The sequence below is a fragment of the Lissotriton helveticus genome, chromosome 3_1, assembly GCF_964261635.1.
Source record: "Lissotriton helveticus chromosome 3_1, aLisHel1.1, whole genome shotgun sequence".
In the NCBI taxonomy this organism is placed as follows: domain Eukaryota; kingdom Metazoa; phylum Chordata; class Amphibia; order Caudata; family Salamandridae; genus Lissotriton; species Lissotriton helveticus.
This window is the reverse complement of record NC_136061.1, coordinates 1,326,138,147-1,326,146,876: the sequence shown is the minus strand read 5'-3', so window position 1 is coordinate 1,326,146,876 and position 8,730 is coordinate 1,326,138,147.

Here is an 8,730-nt window from a genome sequence, read left to right as displayed (position 1 = left end):
GAGAGACAAAAGGGATCCGATAAACTTATTTTCTGTGGTTTGAATCCCAAGTGTTGGGACATAGCCCCAGATATCAGCTCCATATGAGGCGATTGCCATACACTTTGATTTATAAATGCGGATCATAGCCTCCATTGATCTTGCTCCCAATCTCTTTGAGAAGTTCAAAAGAGCCGTGGTAGATCTTACAGCCACGTTACTCTTGAGCTTCAACTGGGGACCCCAATTCCCCCTTTCATCAAATACAACTCCTAGATAACAAAATAAAGGCACCCTTGAAATTGGTGTTCCATTGCATGTGAAGGTTTTAACCTTCGCGGTTTTCCCGCGTAATCCGGTCACCATTACATGGGATTTCGAGGTATTGATTTTTAGGTCCAGGGCTTCCGTAAAAGTACCAAAGTGATCTAACAGTTTTTGTAGTCCCAAGCCTGTACGTGCAAGAAGGACGGCATCGTCCGCGTACAGGAGGACCGGAATAGCAGACCCTCCCATACGCGGGACGTCCAGGGTGGCCAGGTCCAGGGAATTACCCAAGTAGTTAATGTAGAGCGTAAATAGAAGAGGGGCCAGGATGCAGCCTTGTCTGACCCCTCTCCCTGAATTGAATTGCTCCGTACACCTGCCATCCTTTGTTACCCTAACAGATGCCGACAAATTCTGATGTAGATCAGTTAAAAAATTACCCAAAGTAGTGTCTAGACCCGTACTCCACAAAATAAACCATAATTTTGAACGATCAACTAAATCAAATGCAGAAGATAGATCCATAAAACCCAAATATAGAAGCCCCTCCTTCACCACTGTGTATTTGCTAACAATAAAGTGTAGGTACAAGCATTGGTCCATAGTCCCCCTGTGAGCTCTAAAGCCATACTGGAGATCAGAGAGAACCCCACTCCTCTCAAGCCAATCCCCCAGTCTCTGTAAAATGACTCTGCCTAAGATCTTAACGGCAGAGTCCAACAGGGAGATTGGCCTGTAGCAAGTGGGGTGCCCTCTGTTCCCCTTCTTAAAGATTGGAACAATAATGGAAGATGACCAGGACGATGGGAAACCTGCGGTGGGTATTGCGTTAAAAACATTTGTTAACATTTTAGACCAAAATTGTGGGTACAGAATATAAAGGTCTGCAGGAACCCCATCAGGACCAGGGGCCTTGTGTTTACTTGTATCTTTTATTGCCTTTTCTACCTCAAAGGTATTAAACTTAATGGGCATGATGTAACGGGGTACTACGGTATCAGTGGAGGTTAAGACCCCTAACTCTGTGTCATAAATATTTTTAAAGTGCTCTAGCCAGCTCTCATCAGCGATTACACAGTCCATATCTGATTCCCCATCCTCTGTAAAAAACGACTGGTTAATAATGGCCCAGAATTTTTTGCTGTCCCTCAGCACATCTGCAGATTGCAGATTGTCCCAGGCTTCTTTCTTAATTTGGTGCTTGCGTAATGCGAGTGCCAGTTTATATTCCTTGCGGAGTTTCGCCACTAGAACTTTATTCCTGGGTCTGTGTTTTAGTGCTTTGAGTAGAGCACCATGGGTGAGTGAACACTTTTTGTCAAAGCATTTGTGCGCCCTCCCACGGTGTGAGCCATTACTAGATTCCAGGTACTTAGAAATCTGTGAGCATATTTCGACATAAGCAGCCACAACATCCGCCCCTGATGAAGTGGGGTCTAAGCAGATGGCCATATTAGCCTCAGTTTCCTGTGCAAGTGTCTCAAAAAAGGCTTCTGGAATGACCTTTTCCCACTTAATCCGCCTACCCTGCTCCCTGGTTGACAAATGTCTTGGAGCCGCTACTCCTAGGTTCCTCCCATGCATGACACTCTCAAGGTCCACAGCCAATAGAACCGGGTTGTGATCACTAAAAATTGTGGTCACTACCCTATAGTCCGAGGTTTTGGCTAACACCCCAGGGGATACAAAGATATAGTCAATGATGGTATTTGCACCCCTCCCAATAAATGTGGGTGCTCTGACCTTATCTTTTGCCTAGACCTGATTCAAATAAATTTAAATTGGAGAGGAGGCTCTCTAGGATATCACCCTCCTTGCTATGTTCAAAATGGGGGATCCCCTCCACAGGTGATCCTCCATATCCATCACTGTAACAATCCCCCTCACAGGGGTGAATATTAAAATCTCCTAGGATAACCATCTCTGGAGCAGAAGTACAATCATGTTTATAGACTGACAAAAAATCTCCCAGGGTAATCAGGTGCTCATTCCCAGATGAGCCCTCCTTGGAATTATAAAAATTAGTAAATAAAAATTTCAGGTGGTCCGAAATGGTCCATTCAATTATAAGTGAGTTCATAGGGGCGGGTTCTACTTTTTTGAAAGCCCCAGCCAGGTTAAGTGAAAACAAAATGAGCAGTCCCCCTTTAGCTCTTCCCATTGCTCCAGATACTGCGGGGGGTAGAGAAACTGAGAAAACCGTCTAATGAAAAAGTGGAAGATGTATCCCAGGTCTCTTGGAAGGCCAGTATATCATACTGGTTAATAAACTCAAGCCAAATAGGGTCAGAGATTTTTGAACTAAGTCCTGCCACATTCCAGGAAAGAAATTTACAGCAAGGTCTCTGTAAACTAGGCACCCCTTCGTCCTCAGCTAAAACATCAGGCAGTCAATCGTTGGTCTCCATTGATGTCAAGGGGGAGAAGCGATTGGCAAGGCTAATTGCAGCTGGACCCACACTGTCCTGTGACACATAATCAACTACACTAGGAGGGTCTCTTCCCACCCCACCTGATAACTCTCGGCCAGGTCTTTGTTGTACATTGTTAAAGCGCTGCTGGTAAGATAGATGTGAGGTAACTCGGGCAGGCCCCTCCTGACGAATCACAGGTGTTTTGCCCAGAGATCTTATTATCCCACCTGGGGGATATAAAAAACCCAGAGGGAGGGCTCTAATACCATTATTTGACAACTCTGAGGCATCCCAGAACAGCCTGTGTGCTCTGTCATAGTTGTTAAAATTTACAACCAAGCAGTCCCCTGGGATAGTTTTAGGAAGATTCCCCACCCAACTCACTCTTCTTGCCGCAATAACAGTGCTTATAATGTCTGTGCCTCCAGTACTGAACTCTGCGCAGTATTCCCCAGCCAGGCCCATCAAGTCTTTATTTGTCTCCCCTTTACCGGCCCTTAGTGGAGGAATCCCTGTGAAAACAGCCACCAGAGGGGCCGCCTCTGGGGGGAGATGCAAACATTTTGTTCTTTGAACAACCCCACTATGTACTTGATTAGCAGTATGTACATCCAATTTAGTGTGTTTGGGCTCCTCCACAATACCTCTATTAGCCTGGATGTTCTGGCTAAAGGTTTCCCTACGATGGGTTGTGATGTTAATACCCGTGTTACTGGAATTACCAGGTGGGGGATTAGTTACCTTCTCGTTCTGATTTACGAATTGTATGAGAAGGGTGTCAATTTTCTTACACTTAGCCAATAGGCCCGCTACACATTCATTTAGTGTGTCCACTATGTCCTTTGCTACTGCTTCCAAGGCTGGTTAAAGTCTTTTTATGAACAGTTCTTCCACGATATCACATACATTGTCCCTTAAAGTGGCAGCTTGGTGAATTTCTTTTAAAGTTGTAATCCACTGTTCCATGTGCATGTTATTATAAAAATTGACAAGCACAAACGTTTCTTGCTTATTCACATTAAAGGTTATGATTTGAAGGGAAACATCCTTTACAACTCAACTTTTACCACGCAGTGCTATTACAACGCAGGTTTTACAACGAAAACCATTACAACGCATTGCGCTGGGGGGCGCTCTAGGAAAGGGAATAGATTTAATTTACTATCCAACACCTTCCCTAGTGTCCACGGGGACTGGAGTTGGAATAGTAAATTAAACTATTCACTATCCAGCACCCCAAAGCGCTATGCGTTGTAATGGTATGCGTTGTAAAAACTGCGTTGTAACAGCATGCGTGGTAAAAGCATGCGTTGTAACGTCATACATCCTGATTTGAAAGTTAGATTCTGACTTAGAGAAAGTTATTTGGTTAATCCCTAAGAGATTTGAAATATAAACTATCCTTACTAAGGTTCAGGATTCCCTCAGTCCATCAATGATCCAAGAGAATAGGCCCAGCCCAGCCTCATCCGGGCACAGGCGGGCAAGTACAGGCCCGCCCTTTGCCCGCGCGCGGCCCGCTCCGCGGGAGCCCCCAGTGAGTTTTATAGACGGGCTGGCTGGCTGGCGCTGCTCCTCATGCGAGACCGCACTGCATTCGGGAGCAGAAAAGAAATTATGCAGTGTCCGGTGGTGGTGGCGGTGGTGCGATATCCCAGCGTAGGCCCAGGCAGTATGGCAGCACATACAGCAATATGGGCAAGGATTCGTCAAATGATGCTAAAGTATTTGGCAAATGAAGAAATGCTCTTCCTGTGAAAACTACATTCAAACTATATTCAATATATATACACAGAGATGATGGACGGAGCGCTGAAACTTTTCAGACACTCACCCCCAGTCACAGAGCTAGGTTGAATCCATCATCGTTCTTTAACTCACTTCGCCACTCCAGTTCAGACATAGCTATATGCAAATCATTCTTGACCCTATGCCTCATAGGAACAGTCGTGGGTCCTGGGCTCACTGTGCCACTGGAATCAAGCTATCCTGGCTGAAGAGGGGTGAAACCCCGAAACCAGTCCTAGGATACTTGTTTCCGGTCCAGGGAGGACCTGGCTTGGCAGTTCGGGCTGGACTGTTCCCAGGAGGCACAGGGTCAAGACTGATTTGCATATGGCAAGGTCTAAACTGGGGTGGCATGGTGAGCAAAAGAATGCTGGATTTATCCCAGATCTCTTGACGGGGGGTGAATGTTTTGATTTGTTCTGCATTCGGTCCATCAATTGTGTGTCTTTTGCTTTCTCGCCCTGAGTGCGCCAGGTATGCCCAGACGTGGGTCCTGGCTCACTGTGCCACTGGAATCAAGCTATCCTGGCTGAAGAGGGGTGAAACCCCGAAACCGGTCCTAGGAGGCTTGTTTCCGGTCCAGGGAGGACCTGACTTGTCAGTTCGGGGGACTGTTTCCATGAGGCACAGGGTCAAGACTAATTTGCTTATGGCCAGGTCTAAACTTGGTTGGCACGGTGAGCAAAAGAATGATGGATTTAACCCAGATCTCTTGACAGGGGGTGAATGTTTTGATTTGTTCTGCATTCCATCCATCAATTGTGTGTCTTTTGCTTTCTCGCCCTGAGTGCGCCAGGTATGCCACGACGTGGGTCCTGGGCTCACTGTGCAACTGGAATCAAGCTATCCTGGCTGAACAGGGGTGAAACCCTGAAACTGGTCCTAGGATGCTTGTTTCCAGTCCAGGGAGGACCTGGCTTGGCAGTTCAGGCTGGACTGTTCCCATGAGGCACAGAGTCAAGACTGATTCGCATATGGCCAGGTCAAAACTGGGGTGGCATGGTGAGCAAATGAATGATGGATTTAACCCAGATCTCTTGACTGGGGGTGAATGTTTTGATTTGTTCTGCATTCCGTACATCAATTGTGTCTCTTTTGCCATGGAAAGGCTGGCGGGGATTCACTTTGGGGGCCCGTTGCTGGCCCCCAGGGGGATGGGGGGCTGCACTTGGGGGGTACCTATGGTACCTCCTACATTGCCCTGCACAAGGTGGTAGCCACCCTGCAGTGCCTGCCACACTGTGCATGGCAATGCACAACATGGCATTTCTCCATTGCGGAGGGTGCTGCAGCCAGCAGCACCCGCTGCAATGTTGAGATTGCCTATGCGACCGCCGCGGTGGCTGTCGCATCATGATTTGGGTGGCGGGACCGCCGCATGGCTGGCGGGCGATTCCGTTTCCGCTAGGGTGGCGGGAGGACTAAGTCCGCCCGCCATACTAATCACCCCCTTAGGGCGAACAAAGTAAACACAAAGAGATGATAGACTGATCGCTGAAACTTTTCAGACACTCACCCCCGACACTCACCCCCAGTCACAGATATGGGTTGAATCCCTCATCGTGCTTTAGCTCACTTTGCCACCCCAGTTGAGACACAGCTGTATGCAAATCAGTCTTGACCTTGTGCCTCATGGGAACAGTCCAGCCCGAACTGCCAAGCCATGTCTTCCCAGGGCCGGAAGCAAGCATCCTGGGACCAGTTTCGGGCTAACAGCCCTCATCAGCCAGGCTAGCTCGAATCAAGTGGAAAAGTGAGCAAGGGACCCACGTCTGGGCACACTCTGCCAACTTAGGCCGAACAAAGCAAACAGAAAGAGATGATGGACGGAGCGCTATAACTTTTCAGACACACCCCCAGTTACAGATATGGGTTGAATCCATTATCGTTCTTTAGCTTACGTTGCAACCCCAGTTCAGACACAGCTACATGCAAATCAGTCTTTCTTTTTTTATTCTTTTTTTTTATTAACATAGCTCAAGAGTATTGCAAGTACAATATGCATAGTCAAGGTTACACGATTAGACTGACACAATAGCACAAGAATAATACATTCACTTAAGGATAAGTGGCATGGAAACCCCCTCTTGCGAGTTAACTTCACAAGTTCATCCCTCTGTATTTTTGCCAGGGCTCCCAAATTTTTCCCCATTTCTTAGCGCACCCCCTGCTTTTGTAGACCGTTTCTTCAGCGCACTGGCCCCAATTGAGGTCTTGTCTCCACTCCTCTAGCGTCGGAGGTAAAGGTGCCCCCCACTTTCTGGCAATGTACTGCTTCCCTATCCCTGCTGCAAGGGCCAACCATAGTCCCTCATTCCTGCACCAGTCAGGGTCACTAATAATCATTAATAGTAGCCATTTTGCATCCAGAGGGACTGTCATTCCCATTACCCTGGTTATAGTATCTGTGACCTCGTGCCAGTACTGCGCAATCTCTGGGCATTCCCATAAAATATGTATGAAAGTTCCCTTCCCCTGGCATACCCTGGCACAAGTCACTGTAGGGATCCTTCCCCATGTGTGGAGGTGAGTGCACTGGTAGAAGGTGCGGTATAGTATCTTAAGTTGTACCAATTCAAATCGGGAGCGGATCACAATTTCTATGGGGCTCTGGATTGCCTCCTGCCACTCCTCATGATTGGTTGGCCCCAAATCTTTAACCCCTGTGTTTCGGAGTGTTGGCAGGGGATCTAGTACACCATTTATCAGTTTGCGATAGATCGTGGATGTTGGTTTCTCAACAATTGGGTCTAGTAGCACTCTATCCTCCATGGGGAGTATTCTGAAACTGAAGTGCCACTATGCATTTGGGTGCGCAGCGCGTGCACCAGCCTCAGATAGTGATAGCACTGAGTATGGTTTAGGTTATATTCCCACTTAACCACCTCAAAGGTGAAGGGAGAGTCGCCTTTCCAGACATCCCCCAGGTACTCAATGCCTATTAATTTCCACCTCTTAAAACCGGTAAGGGCTGCTACTTCCCATAAGGGGTCTCCGTACGCTGGCTCGTCCGCATCTGTGTACACCCAATCATTAATGACCTGCAGCTGCAAAGCCCAGTAATATAGCCTAATATCAGGGACTGCCAGGCCACAGTCGTAGACACCCTTCTGTTCGGACTTCCAGCGCTATCTTCTTGAAGATCGTTGGAGGGAGCTGATATGGGGTGTTCTGGAGTATGTATAAGAGGCACGGCAATGTAATAATTTTGTACAGGGCCGCCTAGCCCATAAGGGAAAGCGGAAGGGACGCCAGTTACTAACATCAGCACCAAGGCGTCTCATCTGGGGCCCAAGATTCTTGTCTTGGAATGACTTCTGGTCCCGTGTAACATAAATACCCAGGTACTTGAAACCCTCCAGCACCACTGTGGCCACACACCGCGTCAGGACTAGCGGTGGGCAGAAAACTCCGCTCCGCGCAGCGGATAGAGCCAGCCACCCCTGCTCCCCGGCCCGGTACCTGCTTCTGAAAGCACTCAGGCAGGAGAAAGCCTCCATTGGCCCGGTGGACCACCGTCCCCAGCGCCCGGGCCCTCGGCTGGCTTGCAGGATGGGGGGCTCCCGCACCCCGGAGCTCGAGCCCCGAGCCCAGTCCCAGCTTCTGAACCCTAGCCAGGCCGGGGAGAGCCTCCTCGGGCCCCGGTGGACCCCCATCCCCAGTGCCCGGACCGTTGGCTGGCTTGCAGGACTGGGGGCTCCTGCACCCTGGGGCGGACCACGAGCCCGGTCCCAGCTTCCGAATTCCAGCCAGGCCGTGGAGAGCTTCTCCGGGTCCCGGTGGACTCCCTTCACGAGCGCCCAGATGCTCGGCTGGCTTGCAGGACGGGGTGGCTCCCGCACCCGGGGGCCCGCCAGACGGAGCACGCAGCCCGGTCCCAGCACCCGGACCCTTGGCTGGCTTGCAGGACAGGGGCTCCTGCACCCGGTGGCCCGCCGGACCGAGCACAAGCCCCGGGCCTGGTCTCAGCTTCCGACCCCTAGCTAGGCCGGGGGTGAGCCTCCCCGGGCCCCGGTGGACCAGCGCATGGACCCTCAGTTGGCTTTCAGGATGGGGGGCTCCCGCACCCTGAGACACTGGGACGGAGCACAAGCCCCGGGCCCGGTCCCAGCTTCGGAACCCTAGCCAGGCCAGGGAGAGCCTCCCCGGGTCCCGGAGGACCCCTGTCTCCAGTGCCTGGACCCTGGACCCTCGGCTGGCTTGCAGGACGGGGGCTCCCACATCCTGGGACTCTGGGATAGAGCACAAACTCCGGGCCCGGCTTCTGAGTGCCTCCCCGGGC